The 25313-nt window shown below is 40.9% G+C and overlaps 1 protein-coding gene across 1 annotated transcript in view; it reads right to left on the bottom strand.

The window, feature by feature from the left end:
- Positions 1-25313, bottom strand: part of LOC126469730 (BRISC complex subunit FAM175B-like) — a 133548-nt gene that overhangs the window by 87428 nt on the left and 20807 nt on the right. The gene's annotated exons all lie outside the window — the stretch shown is intronic.

Here is a 25313-nt window from a genome sequence, read left to right as displayed (position 1 = left end):
TACCAGTGCAGAACTCAAAGTTTAGAGGACAACAAAATGCTGTTTGAAGAATTCTACAATTTAGACCATAATGCACAAACAAGACAGTAAGTTCCGTCATGCATGGAAATACATATCAAACACTGGGAGACTACAGAGGCCATTTCGTGCAGACACTGCACATTTAAGTATTTTTTGAGACGAAATGCACAAAAATTCAGGTATCTCAAATGACTTTGCGCGTGGTATACGAAATCACTGTTGGACGTCTGCAAATGCTCCACTCAGGAAAAGGTAAAACAACAGCATGCCCTTTGAAGACAGAAGGAGTAAGCTTCACAAGTGACCTAGCAAACTGCAGGACGTCCCGAAGGTTTTGATAAGAAACCACACTGCCAAGTTAGCATAGCAAGAAAGCCATTATTCGAAATATAAGAATGGAAAGTTCTTCCAGGGATCCAATTTGAAAGTCTATAAACTGTACCAACTCTTTAAAGAAGTGGTCATTTTAGGGATTTTAACTGAGATAAACTCACGCCGCAGTGTTGTTCTTCGCCACGTCATTGTAGAAGCATGCCCGGAAAAAGCTAAGTGAAAGTTTCGCATGATATGCACTTTTATTTATTTATAAAAGCCGGTTTCGGAACTTTCCTTTATGTAAGACCGTGTGCACACGATTTGTGTGTTGATTTGAAGTTCTGTATCCGTGTATTTTACTACTCACGTCACTTCTTCATAACTACCATTAATTGTTATCAATACCCATTTGTATTGTGATATAGTGTGGAATTTCGAAAATTCCTGAGTGCCGCAATAAACCTGTATAGTGCACGCAGAAGGCCGTGGCCACTAGATGCACAGTCAGCTGGGGAAGTGTGGGAGAGCGGCAGTGGTGGGTGTCGCTGTAGTAAAAATGCCAAGTGCTAGAGGGGAAGTGCCGTTCAAAATGAAGACTATGGTCACATTTTTTTGCAAATATTAAGTTGGGATCCTCCACGCTCATGCTTGCATGGTGACCATTCAAAAAATATACTGTCACCTTTGCTCTTGTTAACATCTAAAAAAGTAATTCACTGAAAATGCAGCAATTTATTTTCGCCTGGGTTGTTAACCATTTGTAACTTTCAGAGAAGTGTCATGAGTGGCAAATTTTTGAGTAAAACCTACATATTTCTCTGGCTGCCAAGTCAAAATTGGACTCTCTTGCCAAAACACACTGTCTCCCCTCACTAACATGTTGTGAGAGAACTGCAAGAAAATTCTGAAACAGTGCTTCATTAAGTGAGGAACTGAGGGAAAGTAAAGCCAGCAGCTTATGAAAAAGCAAATTCTTGGTGCAAAAAAAGCATAATGTCTCAACATATGTTGTTCCAAAACCCATAGCATTTCTTGTTTCACCAGCTACCGACAGCCCTTAAAAATTACATTCTTTCACTGAATAAGTCAGTAGTTATTGGAATAACATGGTAGACCATGAAGTCTTTCATAATAACGATACGGTAAAATAATCTCCTCTTTGTGTGCTATCATTCGCCAAAATTTCATTTCAATGACTAAAGTTGTGGACATTTCACTCTGGCTTTATTGCTGGCGTGGCGTGATTGTGAATCAGTGTTCTACGTCAGATCAATTTCCTCAAGATTGGTGACAGATACATGCCTCTACCCAAGTCTAAAGAAAAATTCAGTATCTTAACTAAATTTCATATGCAAAAACATATTATGTAATATGCACCAAATGCATCATAGTGATCTGTTTTTCATTGCACGCTTTTCCGGATTTTGCGCTGTGCCTTATTTTCATGTAAATATCACAATAACTATGACCATTAATGAACTTATGGGCACATCATCATGAACCTAACATATAGAGCTATAAGAAAACCAAATTATTATTATTTTTTTTTTTTTTTTTTTTTTTACGAAATAGTTTGTGTAAAAGCATTTGAGAAAGACTGTAGGGTGCGTGCCTTGATTCTGTCATACCTGACAGACCAAAAGGTGGAAAACTCTTACACTATGTCAGCAAAAGTATCCGGACACCGTGAAAAACATACGTTTTTCATATTATGTGCATTGTACTGCCACCTACTGCCAGGTACTCTATATCAGCGACCTTAATAGTCATTAGACATTGAGAGAGAGCAGAATGGGGCACTCCGTGGAACTCACGGACTTCGAACGTGGTCAGGTGATTCCGCATCACTTGTGTCCATACGAATGTATGCGAGATTTCCACACTCCTAAACATCCCCCTATGTCCACTGTTTCCAATGTGATAGGAAAGTGGAAACGTGAAGGGACAGGCACAACACAAAACCATACAGGCCGATCTCGTCTGTTGACTGACGGAGACGGCCGACAGTTGAAGGGGGTTGTAATGTGTAATAGGCAGACACCTATCCAGACCATCACACAGGAATTCCAGACTGCATCAGGGTCCACTGCAAGTACTGCGACAGTTAGGAGGGAGGTGGGAAACTTGGATTTCATGGTCGAGCGGCTGCTCGTAAGCCATACATCACGCCAGTAAATGCCAAATGACGCCTCAATTGGTGTAAGGAGCATAAAGATTTGACGATTGAACAGTGGAAAAACGTTGTACGGAGTGACGAATCACGGTACACAATATGGAGATCCGATGGCAAGGTGTGGGCAATGTGAATGCTCAGTGAATGTCATATGCCAGCGTGTATAGTGCCAACAGTAAAATTCGGATGCGGTGGTGTCATGGTGTGGTCGTGTTTTTCACGGAGAGGGCTTGCACCCCTCCTTTTGCATGGTACTATCACAGCACAGGCCTGCATTGATGTTTTAAGCACCTTCTTGCTTCCCACTGTTGGGATGGCGATTGCACCTTTCAACGTGATCGAGCACCTGTTCATAATGCATGACCTGTAGCGGAGTTGTTACATGACAATAACATCTCTGGCCTGCACAGAGTCCTAACCTGATTTCTGTAGAACACCTTTGGGATGTTTTGGAATGCTGATTTTGTGCCAGGCCTCACCAACCGACATCGATACCTCTCTTCAGTGTAGCACCGTGAAGAACACGCTGCCATTCCCCAAGAAACCTTCCAGCAACTGAGTGAACATAGCTATCATGAAGGCTAAGGGTGGGCCAACACCATAGTGAATTCCAGCATTACCGATGGAGGACGCCATGAACTTGCAAGTCATTTTCAGCCAGGTGTCCGGATACTTTAGATCACATAGTGTATACTAAGATGTACCTCTATCTCTGTTATACACTTCACATATCTGATATGTCTGATAATTATTTCTTGACTCTTAAAAGTCTCCAGCCCTACTACAGTGTCTACTTTAGGACCATGTACTACAGACACAGTAGCCCAACCATTACTATACTCCATTCTTCGTACTAATAGCAATATTATCGATAGCTTTTAGACTGTAAGGCGATAACATCTTCTCCTCTTATAATAAAGAGGTATGCTCTGTCCATGTGTATTCTGCTGCTCGATGACTGTCGCCGTCTGAGAAACATTACTTATCTAACCGTGTGTGTGTGTGTGTGTGTGTCTCCTTTTATATACATCTTCGATAGAAAAGTGTACTAAGCTTATCTGTGATACTTAAGTATACAGCATTAAAGGAGCCAGTGCGGCTGGCTGGGCGTACTAATACTATAATTTATTTCCGGTCCCGATAAGAGAGCAGAAGCCGGAAGTTGCAGTTAGATAAGCAATGTTTCTCTTATGACGGCGTCGTCAGTCGTTGAGCAGCAGCACATGTAGCAGCATTTACACAGACAGATAATGATTTGTTGTTATAGGAGGAGACGGTGTTCGCACCTTGCAGTCTATAAAGCTATTGATAATATTGCTATTAGTATGAAGAATGGATTAGGTACCCAAGTGATTTTGCATGGCCCTTCAGTCTTTAGTGGATGTGTACTGAATTTCATGCTTATGAACGCACACACGAATGGACATGGTAATGGTTGGGCTACTGTGGCTTAGTAAGTAGTCCTAAAGTAAACACTGTAGCAGGTCTGCTTATCAGATATTTCATATATGTCCAGTGTATAACAGAGATAGAGGCACATCTTATATCTTTACAATGCCGTTGCTTCTTAGGATGAGGAATCATTGTAAAATAAATGAGTCAGAGTCTGTGTTGGTAGGGGTTAAAGGAGCTCTTAATTGTAGCAAGGTTAAAGTTGTTGGTGATGTGACACATTATTATAGAAATAAAAATAAATTACCTACCCTTTCCTTATCTCCAGCCCTGATACAATGTCTACTTTAGGATCGCATACTACAGCCACAGTAACCCAACCATTACCGTGCCCATTAGCGTCTGTGTCCGTAAATGTGAAATTCAGCACACATCCACAAAAGACTGAAGAGCCATGAAAAATCACTTGGGCACTTAGTCCATTCTTCGTGCTATTAGCTAGCTTCATGCTAGTAGCTTTATAGACTAAGGCGGGGCCACCTTCTCCTCCTATAATAATGAGGAACACCTACACCTGGTGCGACGAGTTCTTCGTATCAAAACCACTTATCTCTGCAGTTGCGAAATCAAAAAGTTACCCTTGGCAGACTGTTGTAAATAGTGAAAGAGAATATATTTTTGATGATCAGAATCTCTGTTATCTGTATTAAATTTATGGAAAAATGTTGTCGACTTATGCACCAATCCAATACTTGCAACCTTGGTATCAATGAGATTAAAACAACATTACAAATTCACATGTAGTAATTAGCTTTAATAGCCTAGGCAGACTGTGTGAAAATCCATCACCTGTATCTATGGCAAAGAAAGCTAATCTATTAGAAATGTGTGGATATAATCCTGAACACTATCAAACCAGTTATGGGAACCCAAAGATAAAGTGATGTGACAACGTGATGATTAATCATTGCAAAACATTCTTTTTGCCAGATTACCAGTGACAAAATAAGCATTTGCAAAGATTTTGCTTCTTTTTTCCTTCTCTTCATAAAAATCTGAATTCTGAGGGTTACAGCATTTTTGCTGGCAGGTATTTAAATAATGTTTCTTATTTCAAGGAGAGGTGAGTAGATTTCCAAAAATGACATTTTCACAATTTATTTGCTAGTATTTAATTGGTAAAATACAAATTTTTCGTACTTTCGGCATAAACGTGGATTTTTGGTTGGTAATGGTGTTAAATTATAAATTTAGGGTTAAATAAATGAACAATTATTTTTTATTTAATTTTTTTTTTAAGCTCTGACTCTTCCTGCTGATTTGCAACAGTCACTGTCTGTTCTCTTTCAGTAAACACTGAGGTCATGGAACAAAAATTATGTAAGTTAAAATTATTTTAATTTTTTGGTGACTATCACTTTAAGCATATACTTTAACTTGTCAGAAGTACTTTTTCGTGAAAAATATTTGCCATCATTCATTAATTTTCTTTGAATTTATTTAATTAATATAGTTTCAGAATATGAATAAACCTGGCAGACACCATATATCACACTGGACTTATCTTGAGGATCAGTTTTTATCCAGTCATATGACTTCTTGAATTGCCTCAACCCTGGGCATTTCAGCATTTTGATCCAGATGAATTTCATTATTAAGTAAATGCCTAATCATAAACATAGACGAAAAATTGAACAGAAAGCTACTTACTTTCAGTCAATAAAGAGCAAGTATCAGAACGACAATAAGTGAAAATGGTGGAGTCAGCAATAATCATTCAACAATGTCAAAATGACTGAATGATTCCACTCACAACTGAAGGTGCTCGGGATCAGGGAATTCTAATTGTCATTCCCAGAGGGTAGTAAACATAGTTACAGACTGTTTATAAAGATGGCTGGAGATAGGTGTAAGTGTGAAATTGAAGTAACAGTGTGTGCATGTGATTAGTATTTGATTTTTACAATCATAACCGGTTACGGGATATTTTGCACAGTATTTTTACCTAACATGTAAGTAACTAACTGCTAAAGTGTTTCAGGCTTAATTCAAATGATTTTTAATCGATGGGCATCACATCCTTTCAGTAAAATGAAATGCAGTCTCTAAAATTTGACGATGTTACCTCCTCCTTCACCTAGGGAACTTCCACACTCAACTACACACACCCAATGATAAAAACCTTGTGTTATTTGTGTAGGCCTAATTTAATCCACAGCAATATGTGAAGGAGTTTTAAATAATGAACAGAATAAGTGGTCTATTCCGAATGTATTTAAAAAAAATATGGTATAATGCTTATTTTCACTTTGGCGTAGCCCTTGAGATGTCTCTACATGTACCCCCAGAAGTAGAGTTGCCCTCCAGGGTATGTCCACCTCAGTTGTACACCACAGCTTTAGTTCAGCCATTAAAAGTACCACAGATTGGTTTCACTCAGAAAACTGAATGGATAACCCACTCAACTAAAACACCAAAGAGTGGTTTCAGCTGAAAGAACAAACACACGGTTAAACCAACAGAAGAACTACAGAATGATTATGCTTGAAAAGGTACAATGAAGACTTCAGTCAATATGCAGGACTACAACGTAATGTGTTGACTGTTTTCATTTGGTTGCTCCCAAAGAGTGATTCACTTGAACAAAATTAATGAATAATTCTCTGACCGATACGCAAAACACAACCTCATCAGCCCTCGGTTCAAGAGTTGTGTATCCAAAAGTGGAAAAGTCCACAGAGAATGTTATTTGATCTACACGGAAGCACCAAAGAAACTGGTATACGCATGTGTATTCAAATACAGAGAGATGTAAACACGCAGAATACGGCACTGCTGTCGGCAATACCTACATAAGACGACAAGTGTCTGGCGCAGTTGTTAATCGGTTACTGCTGCTACAGTTGTATGTTATCAAGATTTAACTGAGTTTGAAATTGGTGTTATAGTCGGTGACGAGCAATGGGACAAAGCATCTCCGAGGTAGTGATGAAGTGGGAATTTTCCCGTACGACCATTTCACAAGTGTACTGTGAATATCAGGAACCCAGTAAAACATCAAATCTCCGACATCACTGCAGCCGGAAAAAGAACCTGCAAGAACAGGACCAACAACGATTGGAGACAATCATTCAACATGACAGAACCCTTCTGCAAATTACAGCAGATTTCACTGCTGGGCCATCAACAAGTGTCAGTATGCCAACCATTAAACATAACATCGATATCGGCTTTCGGTGCCGAAGGCCCACTCGTGTACCCTTGATGACTGCACGGCAAAGCTTTACGCCTGGCGAGGGAGCGTCAACACCGACATTGGCCTGTTGATGACTGGAAAGATGTTGCCTGGTCGGAAGAGTCATTTCAAATTTTATCGAGCGGATGGACGTGTACAAGTATGGAGCCAACCTCACGAATCCATGGGCCCTGCATGTCAGCAGGGGACTATTCAAGCTGATGGAGGTTCTGTAATGTTGTGGGGCGTGTGCAGCTGGAGTGATATGGGACCTCTGAAATGTCTACATACAACTCGGACAGGTGACACATACATAAGCATTCTCTCTGATCACCTGCATCCATTCATGTCCATTGTGCATCTGACAAACTCGTGCAATTCCAGCAAGACACTGCGACACCCCACACATCCAGAATTGCTACAGAGTGGCTCCAGGAACACTCTTCTAAGTTTAAACACTTCCGCTGGCCACCAAACTTCCCACACATGAACAACATTATTGAGCATATCTGGGATGCCTTGCAACATGCTGTTCAGAAGAGTCCTCCACCTCCTCGTACTCTTAAGGATTTGTGGACAGCCCTGCAGGATTCATGGTGTTAGTTCCCTCCAGCATTACATCAAACATTAGCTGAGTCCATGCCATGCCACACTGCGGCACTTCTGCATGCTTGTGGGGGCCCTACACATTATTAGGCAGGTGTACCAGTTTCTTTGGCTCTTCAGTGTAGTCTGAAGATTTACATTAGTAAAAGTGAGGAGGCTAAAAACATAATGGACATCTTTTGGGCCGTCATTAATAAAAGCAAGATGAAGGAGATAGGAAAGTCAGCAGGTGGGTGTCCTGGAGCTATGTAAGTGACAGAAAATGTCCTACCCACAGCTGTCCCACTCCTAATCCATCACACTCAAGAGCACCAACTATTCAACAAAGTGTGACATCCTGAATAGAAAACTGGGCAGGGCAGAAAGGACACACTAAATCTAAATGTGATTAAAACAATAAAATAGGGATGAACAAGTAGCTTGGTCAAGAAGGTACGCCCCACATCAACCACCGTGGCCTGCTCCGGAGGTAGATTAAAACATTGCCAATGTTAGAGGCAATGAATCCAGAATTCCAAACTTAGCACAGATGGCCAGAAGGAGGCCACCAAGATATGAGTTACTGTCTGTACGGCCCGACAACTACACTGTGAGAGTGGCTCATCATACAAAAGGAAACTATGGCATAACTCAGTATGATTGAAGCAGAGACGACGTAAGATTGTGGATGCCTTCTGAGTGAAGTGGAAGGAAGAGCACCATGCTGCATCAGTCTCCTCGATTGTACGGAGTTTATTAGATGGGCCAGTAGCCCACCAGATGTTACTTTTTCAAGTGAGTAGATATCTCATTTTCACCCACAATCTGCACCTGGGTCGCAAAGCAAATTGGGAGCGAGTAAGAGCTTCTCTAGTCAAACGGTCAGCCAGTTCATTCTCTGGGGCACTCATATAACGTGGGACCCAGAGAAAGACAAATGAGCAGAGAGCATGATGAAGGTCCGTGACAAGGTCTTGACTAGAGCAGACCAAAGGGTGACAGGAATAGCATCAGTCAATAGCTCTGAGACTGCTCACTGAATCAGTACATATTAAAACACAGTCAAGGGAGTCTGTCTGATAAAATGGGGGTTCTGCTGATGAGTGTCAGCACTGCCATAAACACAATACATGTTCCTGGCAGTGAATGGTGTTCCATACCAGCAGATGAAGTAGAGGCGTATCCCCCTAATCCACAATTTTAGAGCTGTCAGTGTGAAAGATGGTAGCACCATGGTACCCTTGAACTGGACATAAACGATGCCAGAAGGTCTTGGGGTTGACAAAGACTCTAGGACCTTGGAAGAGTGTGTGCGAGAAAAATTGGGGAGCACAATTCAGGGAAGGAAGATGGAGATCCAGGCTGACTGAAGCAAGACACAGTCTATCTGGTAGTCACACACTAGAACAGTTATTAGGGAGATGACACCCCTAGTATGTAAAGAGAACGAGATATGTGGGATGATGAGGGATTTGCTGAATAGCGATTGCATAAGAAACCAAGAGCTGGTACTGTTTAATCTGAAGGGGGAAAAAATCCCAGCTTCAACAAGGAGACTGTCTACGGGACTAGTCCGAAAGGCACTGGTGGCAAGACGCACTCCACAATGATGGACTATGTCCAACAGTTTTAAAATTGAAGGATACACTGAGCCATAAACCTGGGAACCACAGTCCAGTCAGGACAAAACCGGGGCTAGATAAATACAGATAAGAGTGCCACGATCCACACCCCAAGGCATCCACGCAAGGAATAAGACAGTGTTAAGCTTCCGAATGCAGTTGGTTTTCAGATGACGAATATGTGGCAGCCAAGTCAGCTTTTCATCAAAAAGGAGCCCCAAGAAAAGAGACTGTGCTACAAGTACAGATACTGGGTACCAAAGTAGAGTTATGGGTCAGGATGGATCACGGTATGACAGAAACGCATGACCCATGATTTTGTAGGAGAGAATTGGAAACCCTGGAAAAGAATCCATGCAGAGACCTACCAAATGGGTGCTGCACCAAATACAAAAATCATTTACATACATCGAATGAGAGATCAAAGGCCCAAAAGAGGCCACTGACCCACTGATGGCGATGAGGAAAAGAAATACTCCACACACAGACAGCCTTATGAGTCACCATTCTCTTGGACCTGTGGGTAGTTGAGTGAAGTACCAACTAACTTGTAACAACCGGTGGGATAAAAACTGACAAAAATCAGTAGAGGGTCTTCGAAGCCCCCAGTTATGGCAGTTTATTAAAATACGACAGAGCCATGCAGTGTCATTTGCCTTATGCTGGCCAAAAAGGACTGTAAAGAGGTGTTGGTGTTTAGAAAAAACCTGTCGCATTGCAGTTTCCAACTTAACCAGACGGTCAGTTGTGAATCATCCCTCCTGGAAACTACACTGACAGTGTGACAAAAGGCTCCCAAGATTAGAGAGCCTAGCATTACCTGTGGGCAACCATCCTTTCAAGCAGCTTACAGAATATGTGGGGTCAGGCTAATCAGTTGGTAATTATCAAGAGATGTTGCGTTCTTGCCTGGCATAAGGACTGGTACAACTATGATATCTCACCAAGGCACCTTGCAGCCAAAAAGTGTTGAAGATCCCGTGGAGATGTTCTCCGAAGGCAACATTTATAGGTTGGCTCATCTGATTTTGAATTGAATTAGTAGGTCCTAAGTGGAGAAGGTGTTGTGGGATGAAACAAGAGCCTCAAGTAATTCCCAGTCAGTGAAGGGTTCATGATACGATTCAGCTCAGTGGGGAGTGAAACATAATGGGATGTCTTCAACCTGTTACTTCTGCAGTACAAAGGTAGCGCTTTTTTGCAAATGCAAACTACAGAAGACGAGGAATACTGGTGGTGTATTTCCAACGGGTGACAGTAGCACCCATTGTAATTCCTATGAATGATCAAGTGACTGGGGGCCAGGTTAGGTGAGAGGGGGCCGATAATGCTGCAAGATCACTGCCTGTCACCAATGGGGATGGAACCACATCCATTAATATCCAGTCCGAATGTGACTGTTGGGGGGATCTGGTGTATCTGGTGACACCAGAGGAGTCTTCTCCTGATTTTTATCCTTCTCCTTCGTAACCTATGGTGGGAAAGGTTCATTCAAGGGGCTAACTGCATTCAAAGTAGGGCACAGATGAAGGATGGACAGCCCTGGAACACACAGGCCATGGCTCCTTCAGCCACTGTTTGGAGTTGGGCCTATATTTCGCAGGTTGCTTGGAGACAGATCCCAAGAGGGAGCTCTGTCACCAGTGGATGCTGAAGGAGGAGAATGCTTCTCTGTCTGGGTGCAGGAAGTGGTTCCCAAAAAAGGTACCATGGGAATGGGAACCACAAGAGAGGAGGGTGGTGGAAGACCTGGTTTGGAGAAGGCTGAGTTGGGGGTCACGACGTTAGTGCAATTGATTAATTGATTGATTGTCATATCCACAGGATGCAGGCACTCATATTTCTTCCATATCTTAATATACGACTGATGGTCGATAGATGCGTATTCCTTTATATTCTGTTCTTTTTGAAAATCGGGCATACTGACAAAGATGGAGGGCGATGTTCTGCACAGTTCACTTAAAGTTGGATGTTCAAGAGGACTACCTTCATGGAGGGATCGTCCACAGTTGCCACATTGTGGTTTTGCCAAGGAAAGCGATAGTATATGCCCAAATTGTAAAAGCATCTCATCTCATAGGCAGTGGGATATTCGGTTTCAAATCACATCTGTACATCATGAACTTAACCTTCTCCAGGAGGGCATTCCCTTCAAACACTACGAAAAAGAAACCTATATCTGTATGATTATCCATGGGCACCTTTTTACACACATGATGAAATGGACGCCTCGCCGCTGGAGATTAATACAGAGCTTCTCACCTGTTTGGAGTGTTATCTGTATGGAAGATGATTTCTTGGACATGTTCAATGTTTTGTGTGGGGCAATGGTCACAAGTATGTCACCTATACTCTGTTTATAATAAGAATAAACCAAATGTAAACATTATGTATTCTTCCACATTTGCATGAATCTCATTAGGTTTTGTTTTGCATGGAGCGGAAGCCAAACTGTGTCTAGCACAGTCACTTATGATCATAAGGATACATTTTATACTGTGCTACATGCACACAGACTGAGCGATAATATGGGACAATGGCTTTACTGATGCATTAAACTTGGACAGCCCTTGCCAGCCAGCTGGTCCAACTAACCTGCAATTATGTGAGCAGTTGCTGTTCAAACATAAGAAGAGACGAGAAAAGAAATAAAATAGGTTCGAATGTCATTTATTTTTAAAGAGAATGAAATAATATCTGGCAAAACTCCAGCACTGCTGCACGCCCCTTAGGTGACCAGACGGAAATCATGAAATGCTCTCGTTCTCACCTAACATAGTATTCTAATTACAAACAACATAAACACAGGGTAATTGTTCTGAGTGAACTGTGTGTGATGCAAAAGCTTACTGCAGGCATTTCACTGTACTGTTTAATACTGAAGCCACTAAGTTATTAATTAGTGTCAGTTGTCGGGTAATCTCTTAGCTCCTTAATTATCTGAATCCGAGAAATACATTTCAGTTCTGAAACTGTCATCTGCTGTGTTGATAACAAGTCAACAACAGAACCCACGAAGCCAACCAGATATCGCATTTTCTCCTCTTCTTTTATGACATGCCATTTTATATCCTGCCAGCATTCGGCAGTCGTATGTGAAACAGCTGCAAGTGTTGTTCAAACAAATTTCGGGCTTGCAGCCGGTCGTCGTTCAATACTTCGCACGATACTTCAACTGGGCACCTGAAGATGACTGGCAGGTGCCCAGTTGAAGTATCGTGCGAAGTATTGAAGACGACCGGCTGCAAGCCCGAAATTTGTTTAAACAGTCAATTCACCGGGAAAATTTTAAAATTCACAGCTGCAAGTGTTAGTTTTAGTATGTGTGGCAATTTAACAGTTTTGTTATTTCTCATGACAAATCCCTTAACCCGGCTCTATATCAGTTCTGTTGGGTTCATATCATAATGGTATAATGGCACGTGTAAAAATGCAGCATTTGTACGGTGTGCTTGACACTGTGGAAACAATTGTTTTTCATGGCTTTATGACATTATCGCTCTGGTTTGTGTGCGACTACATCTGTGGTATAAAACATGGGCATAGGTCAAATAAAGGGTATTTGGTTTTCATTTTTGCCCTAAAAAATTAAATTGTTATATTTTTGTAATTTAAGCAACCTTTATTACCAATCTTTCATAAAATATTGATAATTAAGAATTTATGATTCTTTTGCTCACTTTTTTTTTAATTACAGAGGTGAATCAGCCCTCTGACGAACGTGCTGAGCTACTGTGCCAACCTCTGGGTTATCTGTCTACTACACTACCAGTTCCGCTATACATGTAATGTACATTTGTCTGTCAACTATATCAAATACAGCCCTCTGAAAACTTCAAAGCTGATTTTTTTTCTGCAAATTTGTGAAAAACATTAAAAGCAATCTATTTCTCAGTGCTTTTTAACCATGTTCCACATGCGTCTTTCATTATGGAACAGGAAGCAGCCTCTCACATTTCCATACTGCGTATTAGCAGCACTACAATCGGAGCACAGTAGTATAGAGACTGTGACTGTACACGATTTTTTAAATAAAAACTACATAGCTAAATGCAGATTAAGGAAAATGTTGATGGCTGTTAATACATAAAAATATCTTGAAATTTCATTAACCATAACTTAGTAATAATATATCCAATATATAAGTAGGACCTACTTCCAAGAGCGTAACACCACCAGTGTACATGTGCTGCAGCTTTTGACGAATCATCGCGTTTGTGTTTCTTTATATCAGGTTTATTTTTATGACGAACAGAGAATATACTATCACATGTCTGAAGAACTGTAGTCTTGGCAGCAGAGGAAGTTTTAATTAATAATAAACCATTTTGCCGTTTCCCCTGTGACTCAACTTCCACAAATTTGGATTCAATGTTTTTGACAAAAAACAATGCTTCCATTGCAGGAAGAGGTTTCCTTTCAGTCTAAATACAGCCCCGGTATTAGGTAAAGTGTTTTGCACATAGACAACTGGCTTGCCCTTCTTCCACTGCACAGTAGGGAAAGAGACATCATGGGATTATACCTATCTGCATTAGAATAACCATTCCCACCTGGAGAAACTGCTGGAATCTTGTGGCTTCCAGCAAAAGAAAGTTTAATTCACTACATGTGCAAACTTTTTGTCGTAGTACCTTCCACTCCGAATGGGACTCTCCCCAAGGTGTCATCCAGCCATAGCAATGGCTACTTGGCTAGTAAACTATTGCCCACAGCCCCCGTGCCCAGCCATAATGGTCACATACTCCTTGACTTGATGGAGAGTTTCCAGCTAAGACACCAATAGCATGATGCCTCTGTGGTCTGAGGGCACCACAATGCAGGTACTTGATGACTGCCCCACTACCACCCCACCCCCACCCCAAAGGAATGCCTACAACGCTGAGTTTTGGGTTGATAATCCATTCATTATAAGAATAAACCTGATGTACACAAACACAAATGTGATGATTGGTCAGAAGCTGTAGCACACGTGCAGTAGTGTTATGCTCTTTGAAGTAGGTCCTACTTGTGTATTAGATATCTTATTATCAAGTTATTTTAACTGAAACTTCTAAGATATTCAAATGCATTAACAGCCATTAATGTTTTTCAAATCGTGTACAGTCAGAGCTTCTGCAGTGTTGTGCTCTGCTTGTCACGCTGTTGGTTGGTTGGATGGTTTAAAGGAGGGGGGAGGAGGGGGGGGGGGGGGGGGAAGAACCAAACTGCGAGGTCATCGGTCCCTTGTTCCCAGTAAAATAACTACACAAGGGAAAGAAGAAAAGAAAGGAGACATACAGTACAACAACAGGAGAACGGAAGAACCAGAAGAACAGCAAATGGACAACCAAGGCTACTTTGGGGAAAAAAAAACAGGAAAAGAAAACCACAGAGAGAAGCAAGAAACAGGTAGAAGGGATAAAAACAAGAGGGCAAATGACTGTGGCTGGCTGATCACGAGAATAAAAAGGAAAAGCCAGCCACTCTGTGGCACATTAAAACATCCACCCTAAAAGCATTTGAGCGGAGAATACAAAGAGACAAATAACATGCGCGAAAACTTATATAGAATGATAAAACTCACTGTCATGTATAAAACGTAAAACTAAATTAGCCGATGAGGCGTTGTAAGCTAAAATTAATGGCAATGAGTCTGGTTACTGAAGAGAACACTGAACGACTGGACCATTCCAGGGCATAGATGGACTCCTGGATGGTCGCTACCAAAGGATGACGAGGGTAGTACTGGCTGCTCAAGAAGTCAGTACACAGAAGTAACGACTCCCCAGGGCATGAATGGATGTGCTCAAGAGCATGAGATATAGCCACCAGCTCGGCAGTGAAAACACTGCAGCCATCGGGCAAGGAGTGCTATTCAATATGTCCTCTATGGACATACGTGAAGCTGATGTGAATAGTCTAGTGCAGGCTGTTCCAGCTCGTCGGCTCCGTTGTGAGCCGCGGAGCGCTCCCTGCTCCCAGGAGCCGTGTCGCTCGCTGTGACGATTCAAAGTGGGCCGGCACGCCGGCACATGGCACGGCTGGCTGAGGCAGGCGGCAAGGCAAGCGTTTTGACGTGCCAGCTGCGTCTTACAAGATCGACAACCTCATACTCTTAGCTGCTAAGACGTGGTGACATGCTACACCAGGAAATACGATGTTCAGGAAATAAATAAGAAACAACTGTTTTACAAGAAATTGGGTACTAAATTGATTGGGCCTCTGTAGCTTGACATTTTATTTTCATTACAAAATAGGAAATATCAGGCGTCAAAGTGTTCGCAGCGTTAATGCCGAGGATGGCCTTCATTATTGCATCCTGAAGAAAGGATCGTTCCTTACTTTTTACTCTTTTCATTGCTGAGAAAAGCTGCTCACAACAATACGTAGATCCAAACGTGCACATGGTCTGAGCGGCATTGTTGTGAAGCCTGGGAAATGTTTTTGCTGTAATGAACGATACCATCGTGACAAATCCATCGTGTTGTAGTACCTCTCTTTCAACAAAGTTGAATTTTTCAAATCAATAATCTCCAATTGAAGTGACGATGACAAGTCATCGGGGGAAACTGAAAAAGGAGTGCTGAACACCTTAAGTTCCATTTCAAAACTAGTCACGTCTCGGAATCGTGTATCAAACGACGTGATGAGCTGCTTTAACTTTTCTTGGTAATCACCGAAAGTTGTACCTTCAGGTAGTTTTAAAGAAGCAAGACGACTGAAGAACGTTAAATGTCCATTATTCATCTGCCTCTCAAACAAACGTAACTTTTCCATGAACGCTTTGGTCTGGTCGTGCATGTCAACGATTAGCTGCCCTTTGCGCTGCAATGACAGATTTAAATTATTCTGATGCATAGTTAAGTCAGCTAGGAACGCCAGGTCTGATATCCATTTTATATCTTTCGAACAACGCATTTCTTCCCCTTTCATTTTGAGAAAAAGGGATATTTCCTCATGAATGGCTAAGAAAACATCAAGAACTTTTCCCCGACTCAGCCAACGAACTGTACTGTGGTAAGGTATATCCCCATACTCCGCTTCCATATCTTCCAGGAATCCTTTGAATTGGCGATGATTCGTACCGTGAAGCCGCACAAAATTCACACACTTCACGACATCTTTCATTACGCCACCTAGCTCTACTGTTTCAGCACACAGTGTCTCTTGGTGAATAAAACAATGAAGAGTCAAAATGTCTTTCCCGAATTCACCCTTGAGTTTATTTTTCAAACGAGAAACAAAACCTTAGTGACACCTGATCATTTGTGGTGCACCGTCTGTCGCTACAGAATGGAGCTTATCCCACGGCAAATACATATTGTTCACTGATTCAAAAACAGCTTCAAAAATGTCACGTCCTGTTGCGGTGTAATCGAGTGGTACCACATCCAAGAGTTCTTCAGTTACTTGCAGCTCCATGTCGACACCACGCACAAAGACTGAAAGCTGAGCACAGTTCGATATGTCGGTGCTTTCTTCAAGCGCTAGCGAAAATGCAACAAAGCTCTCCGCCTTTTTCCTGATCTGTGTCTCTAAAACCGCTTCCATGTCTAGTATTCGACATTGTTTGCTTCGACAGGCAAACCCCTTCAATTGCCTGCACCTACCTTGGAAACAAACATTCTACAACTGCTACCAGGCACAATTTTACGAGTGGTCCCACCGAAAACGGCTTGCCACTCGTCGCAATGATGTGAGCGACCCTGTAGCTTGCTCAAATTGCAGATTCAGTAGTGTTTTCTCCGCTCTCATTCACCTGAAAATTATAAACGCATTACAGAACACAAACTATGTTGCATGTTTTCATACCCCTGTATTACGAAACCGTTTTTAAACTCGTCTCCCGGTATGTCGTACTAAAGCCTGGCTGCCAGTTCTCTGCGAGCAACGCCTTCTACCTGATCGTAGTGCGCTGCGTGAAGACGTGTATAATGTCATTGTATATTGTACCTCTTCGCAGAATTAAATATTTTATGACATACAAGACACTGGGGACGACCATCCCTCTCAATGAATGGAAAGGTGTCCTCAAATAGAGGTACAGGGCTCCCGCGTCATAGCTGTCATTGAACACGGATTATTGCGGCAGTTGCGGCTGCATGCGGCCAGGGGGCAGTGAGTTCGCTTTCCCCCTCCACGCGGGCTCTGAGCTGCCGCATTGAGCGCTCCGGAGCACTCCGGCTCCCTGGAGCTCAGTTGGAACAGCCTGGTCTAGTGGGATTAAGACTCACAACAATGGTGTCCCCTGCAGACTTAAAGATACGAGCATATGGCATATGGTCTCAGATACGACAGTGCCTTGAGGACTGCTTAAGTAATAGAACTCAATATGTTGTCCTATATGGCAGTGTTCATCAGAAACAAGGATATCATCTGGAGTGTTCCAGGGAAGTGTGACAGGACAGCTATTTATTTTCTATACATATATAAGATCTAGCAGCCATAGTGGGCAGCAACCTGCTGCTGTTTGCTGGTGAAGCTGTGGTGTATGGGAAGCAGTCATCGTTTAGTGACTGTAGGAGGATACAAGATGACAGACAATATTTCTAGTAGCTGTGATGAATGGCAGCTAGTTCTAGATATAGGAAAATTAGCCTTGGGAGAGCCAACCCTGACAAAACTCTACCGTCTGGTGAGCAAGATGTATGAGACAGACGAAATACCCTCAGACTTCAAGAAGAACATAAAAATTCCAATCCCCAAACAAAGCAGTTGTTGTTAGGTGTGAAAATTACCGAACCATCAGTTTAATATGTCACGGCTACCAAATACTGACACACATTCTTTACAGACAAATGGAGGAACTGGTAGAAGCTGATTTTGGGGAAGATCAGTTTGGATTCTGTAGAAATGTTGGAACACAACTTATCTTAGAAGAAAGATTAAGGAAAGGCAAATCTACGTTTCTAGCATTTGTAGAGTTACAGAACGCTTTTGACAATGTTGATTGGAATACTCTCTTTCAAATTCTGAAGGTGGCAGAGGTAAAATACATGGAGCGAAAGGCTACTTAAAATTTGTACAGAGATCCGATGGCACTTATAAGAGTCGAGGGGCATGAAAGGGTAGCAGTGGTTGGAAAGGGAGTGAGACAGGGTTGTAGCCTATCCCCGATATTATTCAATCTGTACATTGAGCAAGCAGTGAAGGAAACAAAAGAAAAATTCATAGTAGGTATTAAAAACCATGGAGAAGAAATAAAAACTTTGAGGTTTGTCGATGACATTGTAACTGTGTCAGAGACAGTAAAGGACCTGAAAGAGCAGCTGAATGGAATGGACAGTATCTTGAAAGGAGGAGATAAGGTGAACACCAACGAAAGCAAAACGAGGATAATGGAATGTAGAGAATTAAATCAGGTGATGCTGAGGGAATTAGATTAGGAAATGAGACACAAAGTAGTAGATCAGTTTTGCTATTTGGGGACCAAAATAACTGATGATGGTCGAAGTAGGGAGGATGTAAAATGTAGACTAGCAATGGCAAGAAAAGTGTTTCTGTAGAAGCGAAATTTGTTAACATCGAGTATAGATTTAAATATCAGCAAGTCTTTCCTCAAAGTATTTGTATGGAGTGTAGCCATGTATGGATGTGAAACTTTGACGATAAACAGTTTAGACAGGAAGAGAATAGAAGATTTCGAAATGTGGTACTACAAAAGAATGTTGAAGATTGGATGGGTAGATCATGTAACTAATGAGGAGGTACTGAACAGAATTGGGGAGAAGAGGAATTTGTGGCACAACTTGCCTAGAAGAAGGGATCAGTTGATGGGACATGTTCTGAGGCATCAAGGGATCACCAATTTAGTATTGAAAGGGTAAAAATCGTAGAGGGAGACCAAGAGATGAATACACATAGCAGATTCAGAAGGGTGTCAGTTGCAGTAGGTACTTGGAGACGATGAAGCTCGCACAGGATGGAGTAACATGGAGAGCTGCATCAAACCAGCCTCTGGACTGAAGACCACGACCACGACACTATGGTTTTTCATTTCATGAAGTGCACAATTTTACATTTCTGAACATTTAAAGCAAGTTACCAATCCCTAAACCTCTTTAAAATCTTATTAAGGTCTGACTGAACAGGTATGCAGCTTCTTTCAGATAGTTCTTCAATGTAGATAACGACGTCAACTGTGAAAAGTCTGAGGTTACTATTAATATTGTCTGTAAGGCCATACACCACGAACAGCAAGGGTCCCAACATACTTTCCTGCGGCAAATCTGAAGTTACTTCTACATCTGATGATGATTCTCCATCCAAAATAACATTCTGTGTTCTCCCTACCAAAAACTCCTCAACCCAGTCACAAATTTCACTTGAACAAACTGCATAGGTGTGGTAAAGAGTCAAATGCTTTTCGGAAATCAGGAAATACTTTATCTACCTGACTATCTTGATCCAAAGCTTCCAGTGTGTCATGTGAGAAAAAAGCAAGTTGAGTTTCATGTGATCAATGTTTTTAAGAATCGATGCTAGTTGGCATGGAAGAGATCATTCCGTTCAAGATAGCTCATTACCTTTGAGCTCAGTATATGTTCTGAGATTCTACAATGAATCTATGTTTAAGATATTCAGTGGTAGTGTAGTGTATCACTTCTACTACCCTTCTTGTACACAGGTGTTGTCTGTACTCTTTTCCAACCAATAGGTACGGTTTTTTCGGTGAAGGATCTACGACAGGCTATAGTTAGGAAAGGGACTAATTCAGCTGCAAATTCAATACAGAATCTGATAGGAATTCTATCGGGTCCTGGAGCTTTGTTAAATTTTAACAATTTCAGCTGTTTTTAAACACCACTTTTCAACATCATTCACACTCTTTTCAGTGGTACAAGCATTAAACTGAAGCAATTCTCCTGGGTTTTCCTTTGTGAAGGAACATTTGAAAACAAAGTTAAGCACTTTAGTTTCTGATTTGCTACCCTCAATTTTAGTTGCTGTCTCATTCACGAGTGACTGGATACTAACTTTGATGCCACAAACGGCTGTTACATACACAAGAATTTCTTTGGGATCTGTGAAAGATCATTTGACAAGATTCTGACATGGGAATCATTGAAGGCTTCATACATTGCCCTTTTGACAGCTAAATGTGCTTCATTCAACAACTCTCTGTCTGCAGTCCCACACTTTGTTTTACACTGATCATGTTTCTTTACAGTGACTGTGTACCATGGAGGGTCCCTCCCATTATGAATTGTTCTACTGGATACCTACGTATCTATCCAGTGCATAGTTAACTTTTTTTTTTAAATTTCAGTCATAGTCCCTCTAAATGCTCCTTCCCTGTGTTGAAACTTTGAACAGTCTCATTGAGATATGACATGTTTCACAGAATGTCTTATCACGCCCACCACTAATGAAACTGTAATTTTCCGAATTGATTGTTGGATGACTAAAATCTCCACCAATGATTATAGTATGATTTAGTAACTTGTGTACCAGCTAACTGAGGTTTTCTCTAGTTTTTGGTTAAATCAGAAGATGTGTCAAGTTGGCAATACAAGGATCTAATTTATAATTTTATGCCTATCTGTAATACTGAGTAATTTCCAAACAATCTCATATGCAGCTTCAATTTCTAACACAGGGGATTTGAGTTTCTTGTCTACTGCGACAAATACACCATCTTCATTTCCCATTAGCCTATCCTTTTGATATAGATTTAAAATTTCTCCGAAAATCTCGCTGCTACAATTTTACGTTTCAACCAGCTTTCTCTGTGCCTAGTATTATATGAGCTTCACTGCTTTTCAGGAGTTCTTCAAACTCTGGTACTATGTTACAATTGCTTCAGCAGTTTACCATTAGGATTTTAATACTCTCACCTCTGGGAAGCATTTCTTTCAATCTTACAGTGATACTTCTGGGTTTCCTACAGCTATTGTTAGCTAGATTGGATTGAGAGTCACCTAATCTAAAAATCCCTTGTGTGCACCCCACACACAGCCAGCTACCCAAGTAGCAGCCTTTCATGTGTGGTACACAACTGACCAATTTAGGGGCAGCTTACAGTTCCCAATCTTATGTCCGCAAGTCTACGAAGTCACAGCCTTGTTTATCACATAATCTTCGAAGCCTTTGGTTCAGTCCTCCACTCTAACTCAGAACCAATGGGCCACAGTCAGTCCTGAGGACAATGTTGCAAACTGTGAGTTTCACTGAAACTCCGTGTGCAAGACTGGTCTTCTCTGACAAGTCACTGGAATGATCTAAGTACGACCTCAGAGTCCAGATGGCAGGCATCATTTGTTTTCATGTGCACCGCAATCTGCAGCTGCTTGCACCATGTTCCCTCAATGGCTGCTGGAATTTTAAGTTACACCAGTTCGTGTAACAAGTGCCTTAATGGTTTACACTGATATTAATCTTTCATTTACGGCTATTCAGAAAATGAGGGGAAACAACTTCAGCAGAGTGTATGAGAAAACTCTTAAGAAAAGTTGCTGAAAGATGCCAGCAAATACAACATGCACAAAGGGAAAGAAAGAATGGGATAGAAGAAGCCTGGATAAACTGAAGGTAAAGGCATCTTCCTGTGACAAATTTTTAACTGCACATCGCAAGAAGGAAGCAAAAACACACAGAAAGTTAAAGCTTAAGCTAAAATCTTAACTGATTGAAGATGAAATGGAGACCTGTGCTTCACAGATACAATCATACAAATAGGTTTTCCCTCAGAAAAGTTGTTTTTCAGGTAGATACATAAACACTTTCAGGGACCCAAAAAAACTAACAGTAATAAAAAAGCTTACAAGGAAAGTCTGTCTAAAAAACATAGAAAAGATGATTTGTTTACTAGACAAGAAAACAGTCTCATGAACTTAATAACCTGCACACAACACAAAACATTTTTACAGGTGATGAAATCAGCAGACCAACATCTAGTATAAAGAATGTCAAAATCTAATAGACCCAACAACTGTGAAAAGGGCTAGCATGCAGAAATATCACATGAACACAACAGTGAAGAAAGCACATTTTTAAGCAAGTAAACTCACAGACTGGTAAGGATATTTCAGAGTTTTAGTAACTGCAGTCTGAAAACATCCTTCAAACCTCAGACACCTCACAATGTATGCCAGTGGAAATATCACACTAACTTCAACTTCTCCATTCGGATCATTCACATTAACTAGGTACTTTTCCAACTAGACACAATTATGAGTCTTATTTGTTGTGATCTAGAAAGGAAAACATGCATGATAAGAGAATGTAACAACAGCATCATGTATTTGCACACATTAATTCATGGAAAGCTTGATTTGTGTAATAATTTCTTGAAAACAATGGATTGAACTAATGACTGTTGATGGAACTACTGATGAAGTTATCACCAAGCCACAGTTTCAGATCAAGAAATCCTAAAGCACTTTAGTGTCCAAAGGATGCAATCTGCAGCTATCAAGAGTATGACACTATCAGCTGACATAGTGATACAGCAAATCGATTTTGCAGCACTGTGTAGTGTTGACTGATACAAAGTGCCTAATGGAGCCATATGCAGATTACAGTGGTTGAAAATGTGGCTACAGTCATTTGCTGTTGTGAATGACGAACTCTCTCTCCAATCATATTCAGTTTATGCTTTTTTGAAGATTATCAATTTAAAGAGCTTCCAAGCCTTACGTCAGAATTTTTCTGATGGCTGCACAGCTCAATATAAAAATTTTTTCTAACCCCTACTGCATTGTGCAAGGAAGAGTGTCTAGAGAATGGTTTTTCTTAGTATCGCCACATAGGAAAGATATTGTGGGTGCACTGGCAGTGTAACAGATAAAGCTGTCTGTGATAAAGTTAAGTAGTGGAAAGACATCATCAGAACTGTGCAAGGACCTTTAGAATGTACCAAATCAGTTTTTTGTGGAGTAAACTTCCATTTTTTTTTTTTTTGTCAAGACATCATGCTGATGAAAATTGGGGTGTTCTGGATGGTTGCTGGAAACCAGTTAAGAGCAAACAAGCCCTACTTCAAATGCTACAATACCTCCAACCTAATTTGTTGTAGAATCTTTCTAAAATCTAATTCAGAAAAGTGTAGATTTTTTCATTGATCTACACTCATGCCATACTTCTTTCATATATACAGATTCTGATATGATAACAGAGATACGAAAACATCTGACACTGAGTGTCAGCTTTTGCCTGTAGCATCATCAACTTAGTGGGCAGTGTCATTTTGCCTTTATGGAATATGGCAACCATGATGTCACAGATGAACAGATGAAAACAATCCTAGTGTATCAAATACAATCAAAATAATTCCCACAACATAAGACCAACAGGGCATCCACAGAAATTAGGGGATTCTGGATAGGGACAAACAAAATAAACAATGTTTGTAATATAAAATACATGTTGTAACAGTACAGAATTTTGAATGTGTCACTGTGGAGTTTTTCTGCCTCAACAATATACGGTAATGTATCCCATCTCATTTGTCGTATATGAATGCTGCTCATTTTTACAATAATAACTACTTCATATAAAACTATAATGTGTTTCTTTCGCACTTTCTTTGTTGCATGTGTGACACAGAGATCAGTTGCGAGCTGACAGCCGTTTTAGTGTGGCACAGAAATTTCACCTCATCAAATGAAGTCTTCATCAGATCGACAGCCATCTATCGCAATAAGAAGTCCAAGCCCATGAAAAACATACTGTGGAGATTATTACTCAATAAACGAACACACACGAATAACTGAATCTTAATGTTGTGATCATCCATGTGGATTTACTAGTCTGCCATTGAGTGCCTCCCCAGGTGGCACACAGAGAAATGTTCACCAGATATGGTGGATACTAGGGATTTTTGGCTTATCAAGGGCTAAAGGAAGAAAACGTTGACAATAAATTACTGGTCCCCAGGTTGGAGGTTGTGCAATGGGCCATATCCTAACTCACATGAAAAATTAAAATGCAAAAAACCTAGTAATATGCCTTGGAAGAAAATGTAATCTTGGACTGGTGAAGAAAAAAGGAAAATGGCAAATGCTGAAATGTGCAAGGTATCTCCACAAAATTGAATATATTAGCAACCAAACTTGATTTGTTCAAAATGGATGGGGTCATACCCTCCGAGACCAAGTAAAATGCAAAGGTAAAGAATAACTTAGTAATGATGTACATTAGGACTGTTGATATGTTTAAAAATATCAGGAATTCAATGTATCAATATTTAAAAAAAGTATCATTATCAGCCATTGATATGTCGGAAAAAAATATCAATCTATCAATGAAAAAGCTATTGATGTACCGGCCTATAAAAATTGCACATTGTAAATACACTGCCAGTTTTAGAGCTGTATATTTAAATACTGATTTAACCAACAATGGAAAATCCAGGATGGAATGTAACAATATTAGAGAAGGAAAGCTGCTGCCATATAGCAGAGATGCCGAGTTGCAATAGGCACAACGCGTGCGCATGCACACACGCACACGAGCAACTGATTGATTTATTATTAGATATTCTGCACATCATTGATCCAGTAACCAGCTTATCCCTCCTAACCCAAGAATTGAAAGAGAAATGATGCGCATTCACGCTCGGCGATAACCACATTGCTAACAATGGTAACTGCACGTAAGTGGCAATATAAAAGGTGTCAGATGGGTCTGTCATTCAGTTTTGTCGATACTGGATTTGTCTGGAACATGTCATGTCGACTTCCCTGTTTTCTTCATTTCTGCAAATACCAGTGAACTAACAGTTGTAGTGTCAAAATTACACGGTAAAATTAAATGATGCAGTTTCTGTTGGCAGAGCCGAGAGCCGATTGTGTCAACATTTCTCCTCACACGTCTCTGCCCACTGCCAAGACCAATCTTGTCATTTATATTTTTGTTCATAGTTTTCTGCAACTGTTTTCGAAGAATGCCAACGTGAAGAAACAGCAGACTAGTTGCATCAGTATTTACTTTCTGGCCACCATGCAGTGTGGATATATAGGTGAAACTGAGTGTTTGATACCGCCCG

Source organism: Schistocerca serialis, chromosome 1 (assembly GCF_023864345.2).
Source record: "Schistocerca serialis cubense isolate TAMUIC-IGC-003099 chromosome 1, iqSchSeri2.2, whole genome shotgun sequence".
In the NCBI taxonomy this organism is placed as follows: domain Eukaryota; kingdom Metazoa; phylum Arthropoda; class Insecta; order Orthoptera; family Acrididae; genus Schistocerca; species Schistocerca serialis.
This window is presented reverse-complemented; position numbering and strand designations above follow the sequence as displayed.